Consider the following 15432-nt stretch of genomic DNA (forward strand, 5'->3'; position numbering starts at 1 on the left):
TATCCCTGAAAGACATCAAAAGGGGAATCCCACTTTCAAATAATCAAAGTCTCACCTATGAGAACTTTAAATTTCTAAGGAATTACCGAGTCCAGTGCTAATGTTCAGAATCACTAGATATACTTGCAAATGAAGGAGTTAAGCATTGAAATAATTGCATCTGTATAACATTTTAGGTTTATGAGATATTTAGAAACTCAAAATATCTCTATGAGATAGTGTAATTGTTATTATCCACATTTTTTTCTTATAAGAATTTCATCTTGGAGAGATTAGGTGACTTCCCCATGGTTATATATCCAGTAAGTCTCAGAATAAGAACTCAAATCCAATTCATCAGACTCCAAGTTTAAAGCCATTTCCAGTATAAATAGTTGCTACTCAATATGTAGTTCAGTGCCAAATAAACTAAATGAAATTGTTCATATCAACAAAGCAAACTTTCATCTGTTGAGCATTGCCTTCTTTATTTTTCTATGGAAGCAGATTTAGATGAGAAGTTGGATGTAACTATTTACAGCCAGGCACCAGGATAAAGAACATTGGGCAGAAGAGATAATATATTAACTCACCAAACTCCTCATGTTGGTCCAAATTTGGAATCACTTATTAATGTGAAACTCCCTTTAACTCTAGTGGGTGCAGGGATGTGAATCACTGATGGCAGTATAGATTTTTGGGGTGGGGGTGTGCTATAGTGATGGGGAAAGGAGATTTTTAATGTGAGATTGAGTAGGAGTATTCTGAGTTTTCGCTACAAAACTGATTCTTGGGCTTTATGGGCGTGCTTGAAGTTCAAAAACATAACAGATGTTTCATTGCTATGGTTCTCATTTACTAACTGTGGGCTGAAATAATAGGGTTTGTATTTCCTGTGTTCTGTTTCCTTTGTAAAATAATTCAATGTTCTTCAATTTTGTCTCATTACTCTTTCATTTTCATCTTTCAGAAGTATCATTTGGATATGGGAGTTTAATCTTCTCTTTAGATAGAAACCATGATTCAGAATCCCACTCTATTTATTAGAACCTTCCATCCTAATTACTAGGGAACTTAAAGACCTGATATGTCATTTTGGAAACAAATGCATTCTGATTAACCAATTTTTACTTTGCTCTTGCAATTTGATTTTGAGAATAAACTATGACCTTTTCAAGAAACTTACTACATTTTCCAGAATACCACTTTCCAGTAACCCTGTGAAGAAAACTGTGAATCAAATGTTTTCTGGATTTCCTTAGCATATAGGCAAATAAACTGCACCTATGCTAATTTAGCTGCTATAACAAATGTTTTAGCTTTTATCATGATGTTTAAATACAATACACCTCAATGGAAATGATTCCTTTAATAGAGACACAATGAGAATTTTCAAAATGACTGTAGAATATTTAAGTTTTTCCAACAGTAGAGAAAAGGTCTCTAATGTTTCTGTAATTACTAGGTCCTGAAATACTAAAATACTATCACAGTATCACATGATTTCATATTGGAAGAGGCCTCAGAAGCCAATCTAACCCAACCTATGCAAAATTCTTCTGTAGTATCCCCCAAAATGTAATCATCCAGTCTTGGCTGAGATATTTTATGTGATACTATCTTCTTTCTTCTACTTCAAGTACATCTAATGTTTTTAACAGCTCTAATTGTTAGGAAGACTTTTCTTTCATTATACCAATCCTAAATTTTCCTCTCTGAAACTTCACTCATTGCTGGTTATAAAGTCCTATGGCTTCAGGACCAGGTAGAACAATTTTAATTTCTCTACTATGATGTAGCCCTTCAAATACTTGTACAGGTAGAACAATCCTATTAAATATTTTCTCCAGGCTAAATATCAACAATTCTTCCAAATAATTCTGAAATGACATGATCCCAAGGCTTTTCATCACCCTGGTCACCCTACTTTGGATGATTTCCAGATTCTTAATGTTTTATACAAAATGTAAGGCAAAGGGGCAGCTAGGTGGTGCAGTGGATAGAGCACTGGCCCTGGATTCAGGAGACCTGAGTTCAAATCCAGCCTCAGACACTTAACACTTACTGGCTGTGTGACTCTGGGCAAGTCACTTAACCCCAATTGCCCAGGCCAAAAAACAACAACAACAACAACAACAACAACAACAACAACAACAACAAAACCACCAACAAAAATGTAAGGCAATAAAGCAAGCAAACAGTTGATGAATAGCTTGACCACAACATAGTACATCAGGGAAATCACATTTTTTTTTCTTTTTCTTCATGCATCTCAATGGACCCAAAGATTTCATTGCTTTTTTGGCTGGCTTATTAGACTATTGCCTTTATTAATAATAACAGAGTGGGAGGGATTGAAACAAGATGGTGGAGAAAAGACAGGGACTCACCTTAGCTCTCTCCAAAATCCCTCCAAATATTTGTAAATTATTGCCTCAAAACAAATTCGGGGGGGGGCAGCTAGGTGGCGCAGTGGATAGAACACCGGCCCTGGAGTCAGGAGTACCTGGGTTCAAATCCGGCCTCAGACACTTAACACTTACTAGCTGTGTGACCCTGGGCAAGTCACTTAACCCCACTAAAAAAAAACAATTCTGGGGCAGCAGAACCCATAAAAGAACAGGCTGAAACAATTACCCAGCCAAAGACAACTTACAAGGTAAGCAGGAAAGTTTGGTTGCACTGGGGTGAGAGTGGAGCACAGTCCAACTCAAGCTGTGCCATCACAGATTGGCCTCAGGAAACCAGGAGCCAGTCTTGGGACCAACTGAATCATCAGTGACAGCAAACAAAAGGTAAAGGTATTGAACTACTTGTCAAAAGGACATTATAGAGGTCTCTTTGCTGATAGTCAACAGGAATTTATTCCTTTGCATATACTTTGATACAGGTCACAGTACTAGGTGGCACTCCCAGGGCAAGGAGGAAGAATATCACCTTAGACCTTATGCCTGCAGGAGATCAGGGACACTACTCCTGGGTCCAGGGCACAAAAGAATGTTTGTGGTCACTCACAGACCAGAACGCAGGCCAAGAAAGGAATAATTGTACTTCTCCTTAGATTATACCAACTTGGAAAACAAAACAACAAAAAAGCCTCTTGATTTCCTAGAAGCAACTCTGAAAAAAAGATGCACAAAATCCCTAAAGCTTGGGATGGTGCACCTTACACCATGGAAGCGGGGCGCAGTTTAGCAGAGTTAAAAATCAAGAAAAAGGCTATAAAAATAAGCAAACAACAGAAAAATTCTGACTATAGAAAGTTACTATGGAGGAAGGGAAGAGTAAAACATACAATAAGAAGACAACAAACTTAAAACTCCTATATCCAAATCCTCAAAGAAGATGAATTAGTTTTAAACCATGGAAGGACTCAAAAAGAATTTTATCGCTCAAGCCAGAGAGGTAGAGGAAAAATTAGGAAGAGAATGAGAATAATACAAGAAAATTATGAATAAAGGAATCAACAGTTTGGTAAAAGAGGCACAAAAGACAATGAATAAAATAATACCTTAAAATACAGAATAGGCCAAATGGTAAAAGAAACTAAAAATCCAATAAAGAAGAAGAATTTCTTGAAAAGTAGAATTGGCCAAATGGAAAAAGATATACAAAAATTCACTGAAGAAAATAATTCCTTAAAAATTAGAATTGAACAAGTGGAAGCTAATGACTTTATGAGACATCAAAAAATAATAAAAGAAAATCTAAATTTTTTAAAAGACAATATGAAACATTTCAATGGAAAAAGAAACAACTGTTCTAGAGAATAGATCCAAAAGAGATCATTTAAAAATTATTTGACTACCCAAAAACCATGTTCACAAAAAAGAGTCTATCTTTCAATAAATTATCTAGAGAAACTGCCCTGATACTTTAGAACCAAGGGGTAAAATAAAAGTGGAAAGAATACACTAATCGTATCCAGAAAGGGGGCCCAAAATAAACACTTCTTGTAATGTTTCATATATCGATATCGATATCGATATAGATATAGATATAGATATAGATATAGATATAGATATAGATATAGATATAGATATAGATATAGATATAGATATAGATATAGATATAGATATAGATATAGATATTATAACCAAATTCCAAGCTTCCAGGTCAAGGAGGAAATATGACAAGCAGCCAGGAAGAAATAATACAAGTATTGTGGAGGCATAGTCAGGATAACACAAATTAGGGGTAGCTAGGTGGTGCCATGGATAAAGCACTGGCCCTGGATTCAGGAGGACCCGAGTTCAAATCTGACCTCATACACTTGACACTTACTAGCTGTGTGACTGTGGGCAAGTCACTTAACCCTCATTGTCCTGTAAAAAAAATAACAAATTTATCAGCTTCTTTAATAAAAGATTGGAGTACTGGGGATATGGTATTCTGGAGAGCAAAGGAGCTAGGATTACAGAGAAGAATCACCTACTTAGGAAAACTGAGTATAATGCTTTGGCATAAAATTTTTTTAAAAATCATTAAAATAAAGGAATTTTAAGCATTCCTGCCTGATGAAAAGTCCTGAGATTAAGAGAAAATTTGAATTTCAGATACAAGATTCAAGAGAAACATAAAAAGGTAAACAGTAAAAGGAAATCATAAGTGACTTAATAAGGTTAAACTATTTAAATTCCTACATGGGAAAAGTATACTTATAACTGTTAAGAACTTTCTCATTATTAGAGCTATTAAAAGACAGAGGGAATGGGGGTAAGTTGAATATGATGATCTGATATCTCTTTTAAAATTATAAACATTTTTATTCAAAGTTTGGAGTTCCAAATTCTATCCCTCCTTCCCTTTATTTCCTCCCCTCTCCCTGAGGCATTAAGCAATCAGATATAGGTTATACATGTGCAATTATATAAAACATTATCATATTAGTCATTTTATATGACAAAACTTGAATAAAAGAATAATGAAAGTGAAAAATAGCATGCTTCAGTCTGGGTTCAATCGATATCAGTTTTGTTTTTTTTTTTCCTTTGTTGGTAGATAGGATGCTTCATCATTAGTCATTTGGGACCATCTTTGATCATGGTATTGCTGAGAATAGTTAAGTCATTCACAGTTCTTCATCAAACAATAATGCTGTCACTGTGCACAATATTCTACTGGTTTGGCTCACTTCATATTAGTCATTCCAAGCCTGTCTGAAATCACCCCATTTGTCATTTATTATTGTACAATAATATTCCATTAGAATCATAAATAACACCTTATTTAGCTATTACCCAATTGATGGTCATTACTTTGATTTCCAAATTCTTAGTCATCACAAAAAGAGTTGCCATAAATATTTTTGTGCAAATAGGAATTTTCTCTTTTGGGGGATGTCTTTGGGATATAAACCAAGCAGTGGTACTGCTGGATCAAAGGCTATGCAGTTATATAGCCCTTTGGGCATAATTCCAAATTGCTCTCCATAATGGTTGTATTCATTCACACCTTCACTAATGGTGGATTAGGGGATAGGATGATATTTTACAAACTAAAATTAAGGGATGAGAAAGATGAATAAGGTAAATTATTTCATATAAAAGAGACATGGAGGACCTTCTACAGTAAAGGAGAGATAGGGGAGGTGTCAGGGAATGCCATATGAAAGAGTGCTCTAAATTACTATTGATTAGAGAAATGCAAATGAAAACAATTCTGAGGTACTACCTTACATTTATTTGATTTAACAATAGGACACGAGAAGAAAAGGACAAATTTTGGAGGAAATGAGGGGAAATTGAGACAGTAATGAAAGGTTGGTGAAGTTGTAAAATTATTCATCAATTTTGTATAGCTCTTATTTTGGTCATGGTTTTCGGGTAGTCCAATGATTTTCAGATTATCTCTCCTGGATCTGTTTTCCAGGTCAGCTGTTTTTCCAAGGTGATATTTCATATCGCCCTCTATTTTTTTTTTCATTCAGTTGGTTTTGCTTTACTGTGTCTTGATTTCTCATAAGGTCACTATATTCCATTTGTTCAGTCCTAATTCTTAGGCAATTATTCTCTTGAGAGAGCTTTTCTATTTCTTTTCCCATTTGACTTTTCAAACTGTTGACTTTTTTCTCATGACTTTCCTTCATTGCTCTCATTTCTCTTTCCATTCTTTCCTCCATCTCTCTAAAGCTTCCTTTTATCTCTCATACTTTCTCTTCAAAGTTCGTTTTGAGTGCTTCCATGGCCTGAGAACAATTCATATTTTTCTTGGAAGCTTTGAATGTTGGAGCTTTGACTCTGTTATTATCTTCTTCTTCTGAGGGTGTATTGTGGTCTACCTTTCCCTGAAAGAGGTTTTTGATGGTCTACTGCTTTCTCTGCTTACTTATCTTGGCCAGCTATTTCTTGGCTTTTAACTCCTTCTTTTTTTGTGTGAGGTAATTGGGGTTAAATGACTTGCCTAGGGTCACAGAGCTAGTAAGTGTTAAGTGTCTGAGGCTGGATTTGAACTCAGGTCCTCTTGACTCCAGGGCTGGTGCTCTATCCACTGTGCCACCTAGCTGCCCCAGCTATCTCTCTTATAAAGTAATAATTATGTCCATTGATTGGTTGCCATTCTTCATTATTGAAGAGGACCAAAATGGCACCCTTCAGACTTCTATTAGACCTTCATGTTCAATTTGTGATTTGGTCCCAAACTCCTACTATATTTTATTTTTCTCTGAAAATGGTTTTCAAAAAGGTATTTAGACTATACATGAGGCTTGGTATATTCAGGGAATTAAAGGATCAAACATTTGCCATCTCTTCCTAATTGGCTAAGCACAAAACATTAAGGCTCTAGAAAGTCCTTTGATATTTGGCTGGTAGATGACAAAGTGAATTAAGAGAGAAGACTTGGCATCTTTGTTTAGCTAAATCAATTCAAGGTGACTATCAACAATGTCTAGCCCTGTTGAAAATCCTTCAACAATAACTAAGCCAATATCTCTTGTAAACTCTGGAGTGACTGATAAGCATCTAATACTGCTCCAATATCAAACCTTACTATCAGTAAGGTGGGATGAGTTAGACCCACCCCACAACATATATAATCCATTTTCTTTCAAACATTTTTTTTTAAATCCATGATTGGTCTTTTTTGTTTGGTTGGTTTATGTGTGTACATGTGTATGCATGTGCATGTATGTGTATGTGTGTGTGTGCAGGTGTGCCTGTGTGTGTAGACATTTGAAGCCATGGGGTTTGTTTTTATTTATGTCATTCTTGATTTATATTCCTTTGATTTACTCCTTGTCTCTACTGGTATTCCTTTTCCTTATTGTAGCTATTATACATACTGTTTAGCATGGTTGATACACCCATAGGTAATATATTCAGTCTCCTTTCCTTTTACCTTATTTTTTTTTCATTCCCTTTGCAATATTCCAGGATGATAAGCTTTTATCATCTCATTTTATGTATACTTCTGTGGTCTAAGGACTGTCACTGTTATATTCTAACCAATGGTACAGAAATGAGAAACATTTTCAGATATAATCTTTTTTCTTTTAAATAATATTTTATTTTCCAATTATATATGAAGACACTTTTTATATTTCTTTTTTTAAAGAAAATTTTTAATTCTAATTTATCTCCCTCCCTCCTTCCCATTTTTTATCCCTAAGAGGGCAAACAATTTGATACAGGTTGTACATGTGCATAGATATAATCTTCTTAAGCAACTTTTCACTTCCTAATTCTGTTTTTATCTATCAAAGTTATTGCCTTTGATGGGTAGCAGTGATGAAAATTCTAACTTTTCCCTAAAACTTTCCAGTTTTTATTTAGTACATAATAGATTCCTGTCGATATAATTTGTGCCCATTTGAATGACCAGAAATGGGTAATAGTCATAAAATTTAAATGACTTGGGAGATGCTCTATCACGATTTGAACTGGCTTTCCAAGGAGTAAGCAGATTTTTTTTTTCCTATTGACAAATACCTGCTTCAATATCCCTTGGGGTGGAGGGGGTGTCACCAACCACCATTTTCTGCCCCTTCATCCTCTGACTATATTATGTCTCTCCTGGTTTCTCTTCTTGCAGCATAACTTGTAGTAAAAGCAGTTGTTTCGTTCTCATAAGGTACAGCTTTCTCTTCTAGGAAGAATATCATATCTATCTTGGCTCCAAGTAGTCTCTCTTCTCATTTTACTCTATGAGACATTCTTCTACTCCTTAACTTCCTGACAAAAGGTTTAGCTTCTCCTCTAAATCTTAATGTGTTTCTTCTTTCATTGCTTTTATTTTGAAGTCCTTCCTCCTTTTTTATACGGTGCTCTTGAACTAACTAATAACTTGCAAAATTGGAAAAAAAAATCTCTCCATGGAAGAGAAGAGAAATCAATTTAAAAAGAAGCTTTGATAATCAGGGAATTTTGTGGAGATAATATGTAGAATTTATTTGTATACTTTAAAGAGGGAATAGGTGTTATAGGCAGCTTATATTTCCACATGAAATCCATGTTTTGTGTTCTACAAATGTGTATGGACATGCCCCATTTTGGTGTTTAAGTAAAGGAAATAAAAGGAAACATAACATGCAAGCTTCTTTATCTTCTCTCTTGGTGGAAGACCAGGCTGACTATTGGTATAGAGAGCATTTTGCTGTGACAGAAAGACAAGTATACTATATTATCTTCAAGTCACACAAAAGTTTTCAATTATCCTTAGAACCACTGTCCTCAGTTTTCTCTCATTCTACCTAAGGATCAACTCCCATGGCATACTGTTCTTAGATATTAAAAGTTTAATAAAGAAGGTTTCCCCATAATTGACTAGATCCACTGTGGAAAAATCATGAACAAAACAGAGAAGAGAATGGCACTGGATGTGAAATAATAGAGCTTTTTTCACCAGCATTAGTGGAAGGAGAGGTCATATTGATGAACTAAGCTCTAGATTGGAGGTCCTGTATCTAATTGCCCCTAAAGATTTCTAGTGATTGCCAATATTCAAAAGCTAAGATGCAATGAATGTCACTCAGTGAGAAAGTTGCTGTTAACTTTTGGGGAGACCAGTGTACTTTATTAAACTCATGTTCACACAAATGAATCCTTTGAAGTGTTTCTGACTGTCCACTCATAGCATGAGAGGACATGGCAACATTCCCTCTTTGGAGAATAAAAGAGGCGGGGGGGGGGGAGCTTCACTGCCCTCTCCCCTACTATCTGACCTCTGGTCACCTTAAACAATAAAAGTAGTAAAACAATAGGCCAATCTCCTAAGTCTGAAAAGAATCCTGGGACAAGAATAAAGCAATGAAAATCAAACTAACAAACAAATGAAATGTATTTAAGTATTTCCTTGGTAAAAAGAACACTTTGTTAAGGATGCACGGGCCCTGGAGTCAGGAGTACCTGAGTTCAAATCCGGCCTCGGACACTTAACACTTACTAGCTGTGTGACCCTGGGCAAGTCACTTAAACCCAATTGCCTCACCAAAAAAAAAAAAAAAAAAGCACTTGTAGATTGTACATATATAATCTATATCAGATTGGTTGATGTCTTGTGCAGGGGAGAAGAAATAAAAAGAGACAGAAAAAATTGGAACTCTAAAACTTATGAAAATAAATGTTGAATACTACCATTACATGTAACTGGAAAAAATAAAATAAATGTTTGTTGCCCTAAAAAAAATGCCTGAAAGTGCTCTTTTAGATTTAATGCCCATTTTTTTTCCCTGAAGCACTATACTCAGTTTTGGTGGGTAGGTGATTCTTGGTTGTAATCCCAGTTCCTTTCCCCTCCAGAATATCATGTTCCAATCCATCTGATCTTTTAATGTAGAAGCTGCTAGATTATCCTGAATGAGGCTCCACAATACTTGAATTGTTTCTTTCTAGCTGTTTTCAATATTTTCCCCTTCATATGGGAGCTATGGAATTTGGCTGTAATATTCCTGTGAGTTTTCATTTGGGGATCTCTTTCAGGAGGTAATGGGTAGATTCATTCAATTTTGATTTTACCTTCTGGTTATAGAATATCAGGGCAGTTTTGCCTGACAATTTCTTGGAATATGATGTCTAGGCTCTATTTCTGATCCTTATTTTCAGATAGTCCAATAATTTTCAAATTATTTCTCCTGGATCTATTTTCCAAGTCAGTTGTTTTTTCAGTTATACATTGCCCTCAATTTTTTTATTTTTTTGACTGTGTTGTATTGTTTCTTGATTTCTCATAAAGTCATCAGCTTCCATTTGCTCAATCTTAATTCTTAAGGAGTCATTTTCTTCAGTGAGCTTTTGTATCTTTCTTTCCATTTGGTCACTTCAGCTTTTCAAGGCATTCTTTTCTTCATTGGTTTTTTTGTACCTCTTTTGTCATTTGGTCTAGTCTGGTTTATAAAGTGTTATTTTCTTCAGTATTGTGCATGTGTTTCTGTGTGTGTGTGTGTGTGTGTGTGTTTCCTTTACCAAGCTATTGACATTTTCATGATTTTCTTGCATCACTCTCATTTCTTTTCCCATTTTTATGTCTACCTCTCTTACTTTATTTTCAAAGTCCTTTTTGAGCTCTTTTATGACTTGAGACCAATTTATATTTTTCTTGGAAGCTTTGAATGTAGGAGGTTTGACTTTGTTATCTTCTTCTGAAGTATATTTTGATCTTTTTCATCATAGTATCATTCTAAGGTCAGAATATTTTTTTTGTTGTTTGATCATTTTTCTAGCCTATCTCTTGACTTTTAACTCTTTTTTAAAGTGGGACACTGCTTCCCGATGGAGCATGCACTGTCCCAAGCCTCAGGAAGTTTGTGCAGCTGTTTTCTGAGATACATCTACAGATTTGTAACTTTTCAGGTCTTCCCAGGTGGTATGATTTAAGGAGAGGTATGTTTACTACTGTTGTGGCCTGTGCTCTCATCTGGAAGTGACCACAAGCCTGCTTTTCTTCTCTGGAACTATAAGGAGCTTCCTGCTCATTGGTGTCAGCAGGCTCTGTTGTGCTAGTGTTCCTCTCTGACCTGAGACTGCCATGTAAGACTGGGACCGGGATCAGAGTATGAGAAAAACAAAAGAGTCCTGCTTCAGTGCTAGCAAAAAGACCCAACCATATAATCTCCTTCTGTCCAATTGTTCCACCCCCTTACCCTCTGTGGGCTGAGTTCTAGAAGCAGTTTCTGCTGATAATGAGTCAGTGGCTCCCAAAGCCTGCTCCTGCTTTGCTTGGACTGGGTCTGCACTGGCATAGCTTGCACACAAGTGTGTTCCTCTCTCACCCCAGGATGAAAAACCTTTCCTGTGGACCGTGTCTTTGGCCATAAAATTATTTCACACTGTGTTTTTATAGGTTTTGTTCTCTTAAGGCATTCATTGAAGGTGTTTGGAGGGGCTTGGGGAGAGCTCAGGGGAGACATTGCTTTTCCTCTACCTTCTTAGCTCTGACTCAAAATTTATGAATTTCTGATGTTGAACCATTTGGAAATGCCATGGCATTTGCTAGATCATAAGGAATTGTAACTCCAGAGAAGGCAGAATCTACAGAAACAGTGGCAGGATCACATCTATGTAAAGACTGATTAATTCCATGTTTACCTCCACAGAGGTCTAATGAGAGGTTATGGTTGAGGTGATAGCTTTGGTCTGTCTTTCCTAGAACACACTTAGATGTAACTCTCCCTCAGGGTTTCTTGTTGCCTCAGCTATGTTGACTTCCCTCTCCTTTGGGTAGCAATTGATCAGCAGTTAGTGTTCTTGGAAGACCCCTTAAGAAAAGGAGCTGCTTTCCTGAATGATTGTTGTAGGGCCTAGATTGGAAAGAAGATTGATGATCTGATGAAGCAGGTGCTGTTATTCCTAAGGATCCTGGGTTTACCTATGTATTTTGGTAGTTGATTCAGAAGTTTTTTCAAGAGTTTTGATGATAACAGGCCCCTTCTCCACAAGATTGATAAGTATAAGGGCCATGCTGGAAAGAAGATCATTTGATAGGAGAGAGGGCAGTATTATTGTTAGAGTTCTAGAGCTCATGCTATCTCCTGTTGCTCTATTTGCTTTGCTTCTTAGGCTAGTCAGAAGACCCAGGTTCAAGTTCTAGTTTGCCACTTGTGACTACTGGAAATTAAGTAATGAATTTTCCCTCTATGGTTCCCAATTGTAAAATAAGTAGGTTTGGTTAGGTAATATCTAAAACCCCTCCTAGCTTTAAAATGCAACACATATTGATAAGTATAAAGAGGAGAAAGAAACAGAATTAAAGAGACAAAGATGGACAAGAAGGCAGGGAGAAACACAGAGAGACAGAAACACACAGAAGGGTAGGGAGGAAGGAAGGAAGGAAGGAAGGAAAGAAGTAACGAAGGAAGGATAGATGGAAGGAAGGAAGGAAACAAAGAAATAAAGAACCCTAACTAAGGGGATTAGGAAAAGTTTTACAGGGAAGGTCATAAAAAAGGGAAGACATTAAATAAGATAAGGATTCTGAAGTAAGTTCATTTAAGGCCTGAGGAACAGCTTCTAAAAAGGCATGGAGGGGCAGAGCCAAGATGGCAGAGGAAAGACATTAAACGCACAGAGCTCCTGATACAATTACCCCCAAAATAGCAATAAACAAACCCTTGGAGCATAAAAACACACAAAAATATGGGCTGAGAGTTTTCTCCAGATATAGATAGATTTCAGGGGGACATGCTGTGCCAAAAATAAAGCGTAACCCTGCAATCGGGCCGACTCACCAGACACCTGCCCAAGGAATATGCCCCAGAGCCTCTCAATCAGCTGCAGCAACAGTGTCTTCTGGAACTGAGCTCATGGTCGAGTGGAACAGCTGGCTGGTGGCTGGGGGTTCAGGGGTGGTAAGCGAAAGGGTACTAGTGGACTGGGGGGAAGAATTCAACTGTCCCACCCCAGCAGACAACCCAGGAAGGAATCCTGATCAGCAGGAGGCCCAGGTGGGTGAGGGGAGCAGGGAAACAGGCTCATTGAAGCTAAGAACCACACCACAGAAAGCTTTGCTGGTTGGTTGTTTAGTAAGTAGGCTTGAAGATTTCTCTGAACCAGGGAACAGGCCAGGCGAGATTAAAACCTGCCCCCCTCCAAACCAAAACACCTGAGACCCTCTGAAACTAGGAAAAGGAGCAGAGCCAAGAAGCAGCCCCCCCCCCCACTTACCCTCCCAAGTGGAAATTTTAAAATCAAATGAAAGCAAGGCCAGGCAGGCTGAGAAGAAGCCCAATCATCCCCCGGGCCATGCTGTAGCTCAAAAAGTGTGTCCTGGAAGCAGCACAACACTTTAAGAAGGAGTTAAAAGCCAAGAAATTGTAAGCTGGGATGAGCAGGCAGAGAAAGCAGAAGACCATCGAAAACTTCTTTGGGGGAAAGGTAGACCACAATACAACCTCAGAAGAAGAAGATAATAACAGGGTCAAAGCTCCAAAATCCAAAGCTTCCACGAAAAATATGGACTGGTCTCAGGCCATGGAAGCTCTCAAAAGGGACTTTGAAGAGAAAGTAGGAGAAATAGAAGGAAGATGTAGAGAAAGGGAGGAAAGAATGAAAGGACAAATGAGAGCGTTACAGGAGAGTTGTGAAAAAAAGTCAACAATTTGAAAAACCAAATGGAAAAGGAGATTAAAAAATTGCCTGATGAAAATAACTGCCTAAGAATTAGCATTGAACAAATGGAAGCAAGTGACCTTATGAGAAACCAAGACACAGTAAAGCAAATCCAATTGAATGAAAAAAATAGAGGGCAATGTGAAATGTCTCCTTGGAAAAACAGCTGACCTGGAAAATAAATCTAGGAGAGAGAATTTGAAAATCACTGGACCAAAACAAAAGCTTAGACACCATCCTCCAAGAGATTGTGAGAGAAAATTGCCCTGATATTCTAGAAGCAGAAGCTAAAATAGAATCCACCAATTACTTCCTGAAAGAGATCCCCAAAGGAAAACCTCCAGGAGCATTATGGCCAAATTGCAGGACTCCCAGGTCAATGAGAAAATATTGCAATCAGCTAGAAAAAAAGGAATTCAAATACTGTGTAGCTCCAATAAGGATAAAGCAAGATCTAGCAGCTTCTCCATTAAAAGACTGGAGGGCATGGAATATGATATTTCAGAGGGCAAAGGAACTGGGACTAAAGCCCAAAATCACATACCCAGCAACACTCATCATAATCTTTCAGAAGAAAAATGGGACTTCAATGAAAAAGAGGTCTTTCAGGTATTTGTGATGAAAAGACCTGAACTGAATAGAAAATTTGACTTTCAAATACAAGACCCTAGAGAAGCATAAAAATGTAAACAGGAAACAGATTTCATGAGGGATATTAAAAGATCAAACACTTTACATTCTTACATGAGAAGATAATACTTCAAACTCATAAGAACTATCTCAGTAAGGAATTCACAGAAGACACAGGTCTGAACTGAATATGAAGGGATGATATCTGTAAAGCATTTATGTTTTGTTCTTTGTAGGGTAGGGTGGGGTATCTTATGTGTGGGGATGGATTTGGGCTTGGGCCTCCTGGTTCCAGGGCTGGTGCACTGTCCACTGTGCCACCTAACTAACCCATGATGACATCTTTAAAATAGCATTGAGGTGTAGGAGGAATAGACTGGGGGAGGGGGAAGGGGAGGGATGGTCTGGCGAGAAGTTGTTCACATGAAGGAAACAAGAAAAAAGCTTATGGAGGGGAGGAGAAGAGGAGAAAGGAGTTGGGGAGTGAGTGAGCCTTAATATCATCAGAATTGGCTCAAAGATGGATTAACATACATATTCAGGTAGGTATCGTAATATATTTTTGCCTTGAGGACAGGAAGGGACATAAGGGCGGGGGAAGAAGGGAATGAGGGAAGGACAGATTGGGGGAGAGAGAAGTAAAAAGCAAAACACTTTTGAGGAAGGTGAAAATGTTCTGCATTACTGCACAAGTATGACATTGAATTGCTTGATCTCATAGGGAAGGTTGAGGAGGGAGGGAGGAAGAAAAATTTAGAATACAGAATTTGCTCAAAGACCTTAATCTCATTAAAGTGGGCTCATGGAGGGAATAGCATTCATACCCAATTGGGAGGAGTAATCTATTTAACCCTAAAGGAAAGTAGGAGGGGAAGAAGATAAGGAAGGAAGGTTGAAAAAAAGGAGTGCAGAGTGGGGGAGTGGATACTCAAAAGTAAAACACTTTTGAGGAGGAAGAGGTAAAAAGAAGATAGAAAATAGAGTAAATATCATGGGAAGGGAATAGGATGGAGAGAAATAGTTATGATGACTGATTATAATGGCAAAACGTATGGTTCCTAGTTTGCTGGGCTATTATGAAGAAAATTCTCTGTCAAGTTTAAGGTACTATATACAGGTTATGATGAACAGGATATGATAGAAAAACCTGGATAGACCTACACGAACTGAAGCCGAGTCAAATTTACTGTACGCAAAATAACAGCAATAGTGTAAGAGGATCTGCTTGGAACATGTGGTTATTTTCAGCAGGCAATGATCCAATATAACCCTGAAGGACTTA

The sequence above is a fragment of the Dromiciops gliroides genome, chromosome 2 (genome assembly GCF_019393635.1).
Source record: "Dromiciops gliroides isolate mDroGli1 chromosome 2, mDroGli1.pri, whole genome shotgun sequence".
NCBI lineage: Eukaryota > Metazoa > Chordata > Mammalia > Microbiotheria > Microbiotheriidae > Dromiciops > Dromiciops gliroides.